Raw genomic sequence first — 15,996 nt, 5'->3', positions numbered from 1 at the left:
ATAAAAATGTATTACTTTCTATAAAGTTGAGAGAGAGAGAGAGAGAGAGAGAGAGAGAGAGCTCATGACTGTTCAGGAAATTGTAAGAAATAGAACCACCAAAACCTCTAACCCCAAGGACTTCTAAGAGCATCTATCTGATGCTATATCTGGAACTTGTAGCAGTAGAACCAAAATAAATTAGATAATTATCATTCGTCCGAGTAGGGGTTGAATATGTAGGTTTCCTTTTTCCCCCAGTAAATAAATTAGCAGCAAAGTATAGAGGGAAATGGGGAGGAAGGAAGCATGAAGAAAATTTTCCTGTAGAGGAAGTACTTAATTCCACACCAAATTTTTCTGTTTTCAAGTCACGTTGCCAGTCTTCCTGCCCTTTAGGCTTGCCCAGTCATTTGAAAACATGTGAAAATCTTGCTCTACTTTATTTTAAGATATTTATTAACTTTTTAAATAAGGAATGATTACAATTCTATAATGGAGAAACACGACAGACACCACATTAGCCAAGTGATCAAGGTCAAACATCACCAGTAATAGGACACAAGGATATCATGAACCCCTTGATATGATATACTGAGAAGGACACATTATCTTTCCAGAAGTGCTAACCTCAGTCTAATCATGAGGAAGCATGAGACAAACACACTTTGAGGAAATAACTCATCAGTACTCTTCAACAAGTGTCAAGGTCATAAAAGAGAAAGAAAGGCTGTCACAGATTGTCCCACATAATAACTTAATGATATGTGGGATCCTGGATTAAATCCTAGACCATAAAAAGGATTTTTGGTGAAAAATCATTGCTGGTGGGAGTGCAAACTGGTCCAACTACTGTGGAAAGCTGTCTGGTGGTTCCTCAGTCTACTAAAAATGGAGCTACCATATCACCTGGCAATTCTACTTCTAGGAATCTACCCAAAGGACACAAAAACATTGATTCAAAAGAACACCTGTACCCCTCTGTTTATTGCAGCGCTATTTATAATAGGTAAAACCTGGAAACCACCCAAATGCCCAAAAATAGATGACTGGATCAAGAAGATGTGGCATATATACACAATGGAATATTATTCAGCAATCAAAAAGATAAACTCATGCCATTTGTAGCAATGTGGATGGAACTAGAAGGAATCATGCTCAGTGAAATAAGCCAGAAGGGAAAAGAAAAATATCGGATGGTTTCACTTATAGCAGGAATGTAGGGGAGCCAAATATGACATCAGTGTAAAAATAATAACAGTACAAAACACAACAAAGCAAAAACAGACAATTATAAGTCAGAGACATCCTGCAGCAGAGGAGGAGGAAGAGGGATGAGAGGGAAGGAGGGAGGAGCACAGGGGACTGAGGTGACAGTGCACAGGTGCATTGGTGAAGGAAACTCTATGGGGGACTACACCTGAGGGGGGGGGGAAGCAAATATTGTTTAAAAATGAACAATGATGTAAAAAATTTAAAAATTTATATTAAAAAATAAATAAATAAAAGTGGGAAAAAAGGATTTAATGGGAAAATTGGTTAAGTTTGAATGAAGTCTGCAGGTCAGTTAACAAATGGTATTTCACCAATGTTAGTTTCCTGGTTTTGATCATTGTACCATGGTTACAATGATGTGAACATTAGGGAAAGCCGAGTAAGGGGCACGTGGGAAAACTGTACCTTTTTTTCAAGTTTTCTGTAAACATGAAATTAGTTCAAAATAAAAAGCTAAAAATATCAGATGGCCCCTCAACATTAATGGACACATTTCAGAGATAAGTAGAGATAGATTGTGCAGTGGCCAAAATAGAATTAGTGAGTAGCGTGGCTTAAATGTTGGAATCATCTGTAGTTTTCCTTTATCCAGTCTTCACTAATGGGATCTACTATTCATATCACTCCACATATCTATCCAATCATTCTCCTGGGTGCTGTAGTGCTCACTGTCATTACACCATCTGATTTTAGTAATTTTAATTGGTTACATTACATGAATTTTAAAAAAGCAAAGAAAAAGCTCAAAAAGTTTTGAAAGCACTGCCATCTGCTCCTAAAAGTGCTATATTTCCTTTTCCTTTTTTTTCTAATTTTTACTGTCTACCAGACCAAAAATATGTTTGCCATCATTATGTCACTCTAACTTCAATGGTAAGAAAGTATACTACTTATCAAAAAGAAGCTCCAATATTTTTGGTATCTAAGTGCTAAAATATCAGTTGATCTGAGTCCATATACAAACAAAAACAAAACACACCTCCTATCCACCCTCCCTCCAATTCGTCTTATCTCCAGTACCTAGGAACAGAGTTTTTAGAAACAGTTCTTACCACAATGTTGAAAATATTTCTGGTTTCCAATTATCACTTGCCAGAAAGTTGAGGGCTTATTCTGTTAGAAGTGTCTCAGTTTTTACAAAAGCAATTAAGACTTTTCCGGCTTGAGGCTAACGTTCTTCATATTGATTCACATGCCAGAGTTGAAGTGAAATTCAAACTAAGCAAGAAGTGATTTTCATCTGGACTCTTACTGAATGGAGTTAAACCATAAAATGCATATATATGAAAATTCTTCACTATTTTAAAAACTAAATTATGCCGTTGTAAGCAGTTAAGCATCAACTTATCTTAGGCGAAGTTAGTCTCTATTTTTAGTAGGGATTTATACAACCTTCAAATATTAAGTATGAATATGTTCACTTTGGTTGGCACTGGTAAGTCAGAATTCCTTGAGGCACAACTTAATATAGAATTTTGTTCTAATGTATGTACTTAAGTGAAAAAAAAATATTCTCCTGTCCAACAATTCTATAATTTCACTAATCTTCCTATTTATACCAACTTTACTTAATTTTATTCTCCTAAACATTACCATTCTAAAAATTCTTCCTCAACAATAGTATAAATCCTATTTGGTCATTTGGAGGAATTTCCCCCTCTCTTATTCCTGCACCTTTTTCTCCTATTTACTTATTCAGAGAGTTGCATATTTACTTCCATGTCTGGAATGTTGTAGCTCAGTGATTTTGCTTATTCTCCTTCCCAGAAATCTTTTCACTTTATCTTTCATATCATCACACCAAGAAAGACAATTCTCAAGATTTAGTTTCATTATCAAAGTTGTGTAATATTTACAAATCATATGCCTGACAAGGGATTTGTATACAGGGTATATAAAAGACTTCCACAATTCAATAATAAAATGACAAATGACCCAATTTTAAAGGGACAAATGATTTGAATAGACATTTCTTCAAAGAAGATACATAAGTGACCAATAAGCACATGAAAAGATGTATAAATCATTAATCATTTGAGAAGTGCAATTCAGAACTACAATGATGTCACATTCATTGTGATGACTATAATATTGAATATGTATTGCCAAGAATGTGGAGAAATTAGAAACCTAATGCATTTCTGGTGGGAATAGAAGATGTTGCAACCACTTTGGAAAATAATCTCTCAGTTCCTCCAAATATTTAACATAGAGTTACCATATGGCCCAGCCATTCTACTTCTGGGTATATACCCATGAGAAATGAAAACATACATCCGCACAAAATCTTATACATAAATATGCATAGCAGCATTATTCATAATAACCTAAAGTGGAAACAACCCCAATTATTCATTGACTGATAAACAAATAAAATGTGATATATTTATACAGTGGAATATTACTCAATAATAAAAAAGGAATTAATTATTCTTACGAATGAGCTTTGAAGATATTTTGCTAGTCAGTCACAAAAGTCCACATGTAGTATGATTCAATTTATATTAAATTTCTGCAACAGGCAAATTTATAGCACTATGAAGTAAATTGATGGCTGTGTAGGGCTAAGGAGAGGGGAGGAAGGGATGGGTATTGACTGATAATGGGTACGATTTTGCTTTTAGGGTGAGCATAAATGTTCTAAATTTATATTTTAGTGATGATTGCATGACCCCATGAATATGCTGAAAACTGCTGAATTGTATGCTTTAAATAGGTGGCTTGTATGTTATGTAAGTTGTATCTCAATAAAGCTCTTTTTTTAACTTGCACAGAAATAGACAACAACTCAAGATTTCAGAATATATTTATATGCACCCTTCCTTGCTCACTATTTTTTCATTATCAAATCCCATTTGATGTTGCTATATTTACACACCATTGTTTACATTGATGTACTTATTTTTATATTACAAGTATTTTACATTGATTTATAGCTTTTACATTAATGTACTCACTGTATAATTAATTAGACTCTGTTGTAAGTAAAACTGGAGACAATTCAAACATGATGCAGATAAGATATAATCTTATATTACATAAGAATATAAATATATATAAATATGTATATTATACTATTAAAGGTGGCCTATGCTATAACAATCTTATGAATGGTCACATCAGGGAGACATTGCTACACATTGTGTGGTAACCAGAAAGGTTTCATTGAGGGAGAACATTTGAGATTGGTTTTTAAGAGTGGGTTGGATTTTGACATGCAGAAATATGGGCAAAGTCTGATGACCTGTGACAGCCAAAGTCCAGAACTTGTATGTGAGTGACTTTGACTGGAGACTTGAATGTGTCTAAGGAAATGGCAGTAAGGTAGAAAACTAAAGTAGAGCCAGATTGTGGAAGAATTTGGAGCTAGAACTTTTTATACAAGAAAATGAAGAGATTTTTTGTTTTAATTAGTTGTGCACTATTGTGACAGGTGTGTTTCAAGAATATTGGTTACACTAAAGTGCATTACTTGGTGAGAGCAGAGAGACTCTGTAGATCGGGAGACCACAAAGATGACTTTTCCTTACTCTAGGCTAGCAGAAAATAGAATATGGGCTTGGATAGTGGCAATGAGAATAAAAATAAGGATGTGTATGCAAAAAAAATAAGAGGAAGTCTAACTGACATGTTAGGTTTGAGGAGTTAAAGATGCCAGAGAAAATTTAGGGGTTTCAAGGTTTGTTGTCTGGAAGCTTGGTTGAGGCATTAGTAGAGCTTTCTAAGGAGTAGATGGCTCAGTACATCTTTGGACTCAGAGCACTGAATTAGGATGTAGTGGAGACATTCAGGAGGATATGTATAGCAGTTAAAATACAGATGTAGAACTCATGAAAGAGGTCAGGAATGAAGCTACGCACGTGGGACTATCCACTGAGGCAAGAGCAAAAATGAGTGTTGAATAATATCTGAAGAAAAATATAGATAGAAAATAAGGTAAGTACAATGTTCTTGGGGAACACCTGTATTTAGGAAGAAATGGAAAATTTTGACAACAAATGGACAGTCTGAATAGGAGTAGGAAAATCTAGATAAGATAACATCTTATAAGCTAATGGAGAAAATTTTCATAATGAGTTAAGAAGGATGATAACACAGAAAAGCCATATTTCCTGATGAAGAGGTATTTAGAGGTAACATCAAACAAAATGGTTGTAGCAATGTAGTCAGGGTTTAGGTAACAAGGAGTTGGAAAATGAATGGTAGAAAGGAAACTGGATTGCTAGATATGGAACACTTGTCAGGAGATTTCAATAGGATGAAAGGAATGATCTAACAGAGGCGAGACTTCTGGAATGAGGAACTTTCTCATGAATGTGGACTAATATTGAGGGGAGGTAACAAGGTCACACATAGACGAATAGGCCGTAGGTCCCTCCTTGTGGAGGAAACCAGTCTCCTAGCTATGAGAGAGAGAAGAGGTTGAAGGGCAATGAGGATGCAGAAAAGAATGAGGTGGAGTGGAAGAATGTTGAGGACGTTAAGGGCATATAATTTCTGTTCTTTCCCAATAAGATCAGAAAAGAATGTGTGTGTTGGGGAGACAGGGAAAATAGTGGAGGAGTTCAGAGTTTGAGGGGAATTGACTCAGCACTGTGGAGATTGGTACTGATATTAGTGAAAAGCCTGCTGGAAAACAGAGAATGGCAGTCTGCATTAATTTGTAATAGAATCACTATCCAAGCTTTGCTGTCTTCTCTAGCCACCCCGAGCATGTTATTTATGATTCTCCTACAATTCTATTATTTCATTTCTAATGAATTTTAAGCAAGTTTACGCTTACTTTAAGAAATAACCATTGGCATTTTTCTCAGCAAAGTCTAAATGAATCCGTTCCAGTCCGGTTTGCAACTTCCCTATCTTTGTACTTACTCTAGCTTCACAGCTGTTAACTGCACTTCCCAATTTCTTTCCTGCCAAGAATTGCATTAATATATTGTTTCAACCTCATTCTATTCATTCATGAAAACAGGGAAGTTTTCTTCTCCCTATAAACAGCAAACATGCTTTCCTCCTTATAAACAGCAAACATGCTTTCCTGTGATTTTCAAGACCATGTTTAAGAATGCATTTTTGTTCAGGGAGACTTGTATTTTGGCAATGAATGTTGAGGGTAGTATGGGGTGGTAGGTGGATAAATGAAGTCAGATATGAAGAAGTTCAATTTGATTTTGTCTTTCATCACAATAAAGTCTTTCTGTATAATTAAGCTTCACGGTGTCTCTTCTCTAGATCTTAATCACTGACACTCTCAAATGTCCTCCTCTAGCTTTATAATTCTATCTCTGGCATCCTTATACATAATGAGCCTGAGCTTTAATCTTCTCATTACTTCCTGGCTTTCCATCTTTACCAGTTCTTCTACCTTGTCACCCTAATTATTAGTTTACGATTTTTTTTTTTTTAGGTACTGAGTTAGGATCTTTTTTTTAAATATTTTATTTTATATAATTCTTACATCATTTTTCATTTTTGCACAATGTATACATTTTCATTTTGGTTATATTCTCCAAACAATTGCCCCCCCTTATTTTGACCCTAATCCTTCCTCTCCCCGCCCGCTCCCCTGCCGTAGTGTGTCTCTAGTTTATAGTTGCTTGTTGATTTTGATTTTTACTTTGTATTAATTAGTCTTTTTCCTGGTCCCTTATTTAGGTTTTCAGGATTCCCGCTATGAGTGAGACCATCCGGTATTTTTCTTTTTCTTTCTGACTTATTTCGCTAAGCATGATCCCCTCTAGCTCCATCCATGTTGCTGCAAACTGCATGTGTTTATCTTTTTTGATTGCTGAGTAATATTCCATTGTGTATATGTATCACATCTTCTTGATCCAGTCATCTATTTTTGGGCATTTGGTTTGTTTCCATAGCTTAGCTATTGTAAATAGTGCTGCTATAAACATAGGCATGCAGGTGCCCTTTGGAATTAATGTTTCTGTGTCATTTGGGTAAATACCTAGGAATAAACCCACAGATTTATGGTCAACTAATCTTTGACAAAGGAGCAAAGAATATGCACTGGAGCAAAGAAAGTTTGTTCAATAAATGGTGCTGGGAAAACTGGGTAACTACATGCAAAAGAATGAAGCTTGACCACTACCTCACACCATGCACAAAAATCAACTCAAAATGGATTAAAGAACTAGCTTACAATTTTAATTGACCATGTCCTATGTGCAGTGCCCCCCCTCCCTGCCCCCAGCATATAATGCCTTATCCCTTTAATCTCTGAGTTTTCTAGTTTTCCCACTCCACTGACTATGTTGCTAAAAGAGTCAACACTTTGTCAGCTGGGTCTATATAGTGCATGGTGTCAGGCAAGCCTTAATTGCCATGTAGAAGCTCTTTTATTTTCTGTTCACATGAGAGGTTCTGAAGTATCTCCACAAAGCTTCAATCCTACCTTGTTTCCACTCACACTAAGGATCATATCTTGAGACTACAACGTCCAATCCCTTTGATCACAGCATCCCAGCTTCCCATCTCCCCACTTCAAACCCTCTCCATATGTCATCTTCCCCCTTTTTCCTGTTTCTGAGGAAAAACCATCTGTGCTTGTTGCCAATCTCCCTTGACTCTAGTTCATCATGGAAAAAGATGATCTGCCAAAGGACAATACCAACCTATTGCTCAAAAGCTTCCAGTGGTTTCTCACTGCCTTTGGAATACAAACACACTGGCCTGCCATTCAGGGCCCTCCAACAAGGTGGCCCAAATTTACCATTCCAGAATAATTGCCTAGTATCTTCCTATGCTACACACCTAAATGACCATCAAACTGAACTAGTTGTTCTTCCCCAAAGGTGCCTTGCATGCTGTGCTTCCATGCATAGTAGAGTGAGGTGTGGTCTTCCATTTCTATAATCTGAGTCTAAATCCTAACTCAATCATTTGTCAAATGGATGACTTTAGTCAGAAATATAGAATCAGTGATCCTCATCTCCTTCCCTACCTACTTGTGGGAATCAAATAAAATGGTGATTTTGCAATGCTTGAAAATCTGCATAATGCTATTAATATATAAAGTGTATTTTCATTCAACATGTAATTCATTTATATCCACTACTTGCCAGGCAGTAGAACTGCTGTTATTCACTTCCCAAATGAGTGTTCAAGATATACTTAAGGAGACAGAACCAGCCTGTACCCACCAATAAATGTAAACAAAAACAACCAGCAATATCAAGACATAAATAAAACCAACGTAAGCCTGAAGTTTGGCAAATACTGTTTTTATGAAACATCATTTGCAGATGGGTCGATGACCAGATACAGCCCAGAATATTTTATTTTAGCTTGTATACTTTTGTTACTGTTTTTCTGGGCACCAAAATCAATTCAGATCAATAGCTTAAATAAAAGAATTCTGAAAGCTTATTAGAAATATAGGAGTAGAATCTATTCCTTTCACTCCTTATAACTTGAACCTCTGATTGAAAAAAAAATGTATTGCTTTAAGTAAGCCCCTATCTTGAATCTCTTCAATCTATGCCAGATGGAATGTTCAGGAGCAGATTGTACAAGAAAGCTTGCAAGGAACATGGCCTTGTAAATATAACTTCCTTGGTAATGGCTGTGACTCCACTTGGTACAAGAGCAGACCTTACTGAAAAGGGTTTTTCACTATAGTCATCAATACAAAAAGCATACACCAAAAAGCACATTTTCTCCAGTACTGACGGACTTATTGTGCTAGTGCCAATAAAGTGATTGTTGATTTCCAGAGAGTTGGGGGGTAGGGGAAGCAGGGGGACAAAAGCTATCCAGTGAACAAGCTGTCTCTCTCTCCCCACCCCTCTTAAAAAAAAAATCCAAAATAGAAATCTCAAAGCTTGAAAAACTTCAAGGCAATTTAAGTTGCTTCCCATGATTTTAAACACTGAATGTTCACACCTACGTCAGTACTACATTGAGAACCTCCCACTCAGAGACTGTATTTAGGGAAGAAAGGATGCTGTGGTCTGAAATGAGGCCTAGATTTGAGGATGCTTTAATTTTTAGGTGAGTTCTTTAGCAAGACTGGAGAATTCAGCAGATTTAATTCTTACTCCTCAGTGGAGAGTCAGGTCCATGTTTTCAGGAAGTTTCCCCTTTGAGATAATTATTGTATATAACAATGTTTATTATAAGATAAACACAGTAAAATCATCATTCACATAAACCCTGCTCTGTGCAATAGGTTTCTTCCTAACAGTCTGGATGCACATTGAGTTTCAGCCTTTGGGAGTCTCCTGATAGGATCCAGGCAGGGGGACATTTCTGTTTCTCCCCACACCTCAACACTGACAACAATCATGCCCCACTTTCTATAACATTGTTTGCACCTTTATTGGCTTTCAATTCATAGTGTGGATTTACTGATCATCCCGTTTCTGGGAAAGTAAATTTTGGTTTTAGTGTTTAAGTCATAATATGGCCAAATTGCATATCTGGCATGGTATTTCACACCCCACCATTTTATGATTTTTCAGCTTAAGCCAAGCCAGGTGAGTAGGCGTCATCCAAGATAAAATCTTGCTGACTTTTTTTTTCCCCAAAGAAAAGCTAGCAAACAGGAGGTGATAAATGCTATGCTTCCTACTCAGACTCTGTCACATAAGATGTCAGTTCTTTATTTTAATTATATTCTTTGCCAGCTCAAAGGCAAGTAATTTTGCTACATATTATCCCACCTTTGTTAGAGTTCCTCCCAAGCAGCAGCTGAAGGTCTTTGTTTGTTGTGCCAGTATTGGTCTTAATATCCAATTCCAAGCCAATCACTAGGCATCCTGAAGAAAGAAACAGATTATTTGTTGCCAAAAAAAAAAGTCAGAAAATAAGTAAAATGCAAGTCAGGTATAAAAAATGAAACAGTTTTCTGAAACAATGTGTTAATTAGAGAGTTTTTTCATTTTAAGAAAACCTATACCTTTACTCCACTCAAGTGGTAGCAGTGATCAAAGGGGCTGGCACGTTCCGGGCACCATCCTTCGGAAACAAAGGAGAAGGGAAGCGCTCAGGTCATAGCTGGGTCTCCAGGAATGAAACCCTGGCGTGAGGATTCTTTTGGCTGTTTTGTATTTGACAGTCACAGGGCCCACTGGTAGAATAGTGAGGAATAAAGGGAAGCGAAGGCAGTATTTTCAAGACGAGTGTTGACGCTTAAACCAACCACGACAGCTGACAACAGGAGCCTAACCCTGGGAGTCAACTAGGAAATGGTACAAAATACACACCTCAGGACTGTCCAGCCAGGCACCAAGGGAGCTGGGGCATTTATGCACCAACTTCCCAGGTATTGGTGGAAGCAAAGGAGGGGTAGAGATTATTTTGCCAACATTACCCATGTGCCTTTCCAGTTTCAGAAAAAGCCTCGAGGCCCAGACGTACAAACACTGGCAGCCGGAAGTGGGCAGGAATTTGTTGGCCTGTCAGGTCGAAGGAAGCGAGCAGCACGGTGACAGCATCTGCTCTAGCTTTCCTTTGGACCAAGTCACAATATCCTCAGAGCATCCCGTACTGGTCCCTGTCATGGCACTTCTAGATGGGAGTCACCAGATTAGCAAATAAAATTACAGGACACACTATTCGATTTGAATTTCAGATACATTTGTTAGTGTGGTTATACTATTATTTGGTAGTATATTATTAGATATGATTGTATTCTTTATTAGTTACACATTTGTTAGTATATGTTTTCTATTCATTCAGCAGGTGCTCTGTCATGAATAGCCACAGAAGAAGACAGAGGAGAGGCTCAGAAGTTTATTATATTCACAGACCCTAGAAACAGGACCCGGCGTGCTGCCCAGGGCCACGTGGGGAAGGCACCACAGTGGTCAGGAGGCAGAAGTCAGGAGCAAGGGAAAGGCTAGGCCACTGCCTTCATTGAGGTGCCCACATGGAAGACAGGGCAGGGTTTAGGACCAGCTTGTTTGAATAATTCATCCGGCTTTAAGCCATGAAGATGGTCCCTGCTTGCCTAGTACCTGACATTGAGATGATCAAGGCAGAGCAGTATGATCTCGAGGGCCATAAGGGCCAGATAGAGGAGCTGCAACTCTGGACTGGTTAGTTTGCCTATCAGAAATGTGCTCCAGCCTAGGCCCTCTGCTCTCTCTAAGAGCCGTCTAGCTTCCATAGGGATAATCTCTCCCCAGCCAGAAAAGTTTTAGGATGTAAAAATATAATGCACAGAAAGTTAAAACTATTTAAAAGCATATCCATGACAACAAGTGACTCTTGTTCATCTGAAATTAAATTCAGTGTCCTATGTTGTAGCTGACTACCCTCCCCACAGAAAGGCATGACAGAGAGGCAATGAGGTTGCTTGTCTGGGAGGAAACAGTAGTACCATCGCCCTCCTCTTTCTTTCCTCCTTTCCGGTGTCTCCCGGTTGGCATTTACTTGGGTGAGACACCTTGGCCTTCTTTGTGAAGAATGGAGGAGATGGGACTCTGTTGAGTTTATTTGTGGAGGAATGAGGGACAAGCATTTGCTCCTAGCGGCAGATAAGATGTCTTTTGTGTGTGTGTTGTGATGATATGTAAGCTTTAGGCCTCAGTAAGTGATAAAAGATACTCGCATTTATTGAAGCTTTTACTATGCAAGGACCATCTTACACGACTTTCGTGTATTTTTCAATTAATCTTCATACTACTAGGCGTTGGGGGGCTAAGGGGGCTGGGGGCCCAGTGGACTATGACTGAGGACTATGGGTGCTTTGGTGGTGATGGGTGCTTTGGTGGTGAGTTTGCTAGGATAACGTGTATCTGAATAGATGTGAGTGTGTATCCTTAAATTATTTATGGTGTTGTAAACCAATGTTACCTCAATAAAAAGATAAAACAAATAGGAGATAAAATAAAACAGAAAAAGTTAATCCTCACAACAACATGATGAGGTAGGTACTGTTATTATCCCTGATTTAGATAAGGAACCTAAGACACAGAAAATTAAGTAGCCTGCCGACAGCTGCATAGCTAGCAACTGTCTCCAGATGCCATGCTCTTTATCACCATGCTAAAGAGGAAAAGAGGGGATAGGTGATAAAAAACAGGAGAAGTGGTTTGCAGAGGAAATGAATATGAGAAATATTATAAGGAAGACGGAAAAAGATTTGTGAGTGGTGGATTGAACTAAGGATTACAGATTCTTTGAACAAACTTAGGGGGAAAATAGGAATAGTGAAGGAGAATTTATAATTATCTAACTCCTTTTCCTTCTACCAAAGGAAAGAACAAGATAGGAAGAAGAGCCGCTAGGCCAATGGGTTCTAAATAAGTACTAAGATGAGCTAATGTAGATCCAATTGCCATTATTACTACTACAAAAATGATAAACCATATTTAAATACAACACCATAAATATGTGGGATAGTTAGTAATGATTTTGTATTAAACTCACGTTTTGGGGGTAATATAAATGCAAACAAGATGTCCACAAAAAACCAAAAGCAAGATAATGTGAAACTGGAGAAGCTGTAGTGTTATAAGGGAACCCTTGAAGATAATAAAATAGGATCTTGCTTCTAAACAAAAACAATTCTGGCTGGAAGCTAATAAAAGTCCCACACCTTCCAAATAGCAAAACTATGCCCTTAAAATATAATGTTCCCTTAACCACTGGGGCTGTAGTGTAATGAGATGGCACAGAGTGTTATCTGGTCTCCAGTCCTAACTTGATTGCAAAATGGGGACAAATAACAGCAGTGGAAAAAGCCATCTTGGAAAACAGTCACTGAAGTCTTCTCTGAAACCAAAGGTGTCAGAAAGTCTAGAAGAGACAGAGGTAAGATTGCAGATAGCAGTGTCTTCCAAAGACCAACAGAGAGAAGGGAGCTCACAAAGGTCACAGCATAGAAGGAACAGCTGCAAATCAGTGTCTTTCCTTGCTTATTCATCAGAATAATCAAAGTGGAAATATTAAAATTAATTTGCTGGTTTTTGAAAGATTGCTATTTTTTTTTCTGGCTCTGTCCAGTGAAGGGGTCTGGGGATAATGGCACCAAGTGGCAGTGAGTATATCTAAAACCCAGACATGGTGTCTAAATACCATTTCTCTCTGAGATGGAACAAAGTTCCTTAGAGAAATGGGCGGTTATAGGTCTGGGGCAGGGATAGTGTGGGAGTGAGCCTGAAATGTTTTACTGTGAAAGAAAACACTCAGAGTTTTGAAAGGACCTAAGAGTCACCTTGAAGGAGCTCCTATTATATAAATTTGAGATAATTTGAACATCAAAAAGAATAATGGCCACAAATTATTGCAAAGCTGAAGAAATAAAAATCCATGGGTCCAAGTGATTCTCAAGGAAAAAGAGAGGGAAAGAAATGCCCTTTTCTCTAGTAGAACATTGTCTAATAAATGTGGGAGGCCTGATAGAATAGAAAATCATCCTTTGCAACCATAATGTAATAATTTGTTGGTACAAGACATGTTCAAAACCACTGGATAAAGGATTATCAGATACCAGGATGTTTGGATGAAGTCAAAATAGCACCCTTGGGTTACCTCTTAAGGTAATTGCAAGGAGAAAAATAGCGAAATCTGTTGGACCCCCCGTGAAGTGTTCATCTGCAAAATGGATGCTATAATAGTAGCTACTTCAGAGAGTTGTAGTAAGGATTAAATAAGCCAATCTACCTTGAAAATGTGCACTAGAGGGGGAGGATAGGGTGGAAACAAATTGGGTAGGGAGCCCAATAGTCTATGGTAAAGGGATATGGGTGTTCTAGTGGTGGATGGGGCATGGTGATGTACATCTGGTGAGGTGTGAACCTATTCCCCAGAATCATATACAGGGCTAAAAACCAATGTCACCTCAATAATAAGAATAAGAAAATCTGCATCTATGATCTGAGAGAGGATGTAGAGCCCTAGGAAAAGCCTCCAGATGCCTCCTCTTGCTACATGTGCTTACCTGAGTGGCTAAGAGTGATTTATAATTTATCTTGAGCCACATTAGTATACTTATATAGGATGTCACTCAAAGCAGTTGTCAACTACAACAGCATAAACCAAGAGTGGTAGAACCACAGTAGTCATGGAGGGTGTGCTAGCTGGTCTCTGGGCTGAGGTAATTTACTAACCAGCAGTGTAATATTTCACTATTTTAGCAGTCAATAAAACCCTACTAAGGCTGAACATCAGCCCTAGCCTAAGGCCCTGTGTTTTAATATTTGGATAAATGGAAGATTCTCATGGTTGAAAAAATAGCATCCTTATTACCAGCATCTAGTTCATTGTATATATGAATGGAACAGATTTGTACATGATTTTGTAGCCTACCACTTTACTGCACTGGTTTGTTTTTTCTAAAAGGTTTTGGGGAAAGTCTCTAGGGTTTTCTATTGCTATACAATTTCTGACATAGAGTGTGGTCTGAGAGCTAAGTATTTTGGCATAATAGTCACTTCCTGGGGTTTCAACTTTATTTTATTTATTTATTTTTTATTCCTCATATTCTTTCTTTCTTTTTTTCTTTTTTAATTTTATACATTTTTTGCATCATTTTTCATTTTTGCACAATGTATGCATTTTCATCTTGGTTATATTCCTCATACAATTCCCACCCCCCTTGTTTTGATCCTACTCCCTCTTCCCCACCCTGTAGTGTGTCTCTGGCTTATAGTTGCTTGTTGATTTTTATTTTTATTTTATTATAATTAGTTTTTTCCTGGTCCCTTATTTAGATTTTCTAAATTCCTGTGATGAGTGAGACCATCTAGTATTTTTCTTTTTTTTTTTCTGGCTTATTTCACTGAGCATGATCCCTTCCTCTTCCATCCATGTTGCTGCAAACAGCATGAGTTTATCTTTTTTGAATGCTGAGTAATAGTCCATTGTACATATGTACCACATCTTCTTGATCCAGTCATCTATTTTTGGGAATTTGGGTTGTTTCCATAGCTTAGCTATTGTAAATAGTGCTGCTATAAACATACAGGTGCAGATGCCTTTTGAATTAATGTTTCTGTGTTCAACATCACCTGTAATCAGGGAAATGCAAATCAAAATTACAATGAGATACCATCTTACACCAGTGAGAATGGCACATATTAAAAAAACTAGCAACAACAAATGTTGGCGAGGGTGTGGAGAAAAAGGAACTCTCCTGCACTGCTGGTGGGAGTGCAAGCTGGTCCAGACACTGTGGAGAGCTGTGTGGAGATTCCTCAACCTGCTAAAGGTGGAGCTTCCATATGATCCAGCAATTCCACTCCTAGGTATTTACCCAATGGATTTTCAACTTTAAAGGAATTATTCTACAAAAATACTCTAAGTATTAAAATAAAAAAAAATTGTGTTTTTTCCTTCAAATGACCTCAGGGTCATTATTAAAAATATCAGTTTTTACTATTTGTAGATATGTTGGAAAAACAATTGTAGAATAAATGACACCATACTATGTACTCCAGTTTTTACAGAGCAATTATAATAGAACAGTATAACTTAGAAAGGTACTTTTGAATATGTCTCTTTTCCTTAGAATAAGTTGCAACCACGAGTGAATATTTTTCAAATCTTAAAGAGCTGTTTTAAACACAGCTCTCACAAGATTACCAATAAATGTGTCAATTCAATTAGAGATAATATTTCTGTAAGCTCTGTTAGTTTACAAAATATTGGAAGAAAAATATCAAAATACAGGATATTGAATAAATCTGACCCAGATTATATGAGGATCATTTTATGAGAGCTTAGCTTACATGAAAGCCTCAAAAAAACATAAGTACAGTTTTAGGTAACAGTCGGGTCTGAGAG

Source organism: Talpa europaea (assembly GCF_964194135.1).
Source record: "Talpa europaea genome assembly, chromosome: X".
Taxonomy (NCBI): domain Eukaryota; kingdom Metazoa; phylum Chordata; class Mammalia; order Eulipotyphla; family Talpidae; genus Talpa; species Talpa europaea.
Note: the sequence above shows the minus strand (reverse complement) of the source record.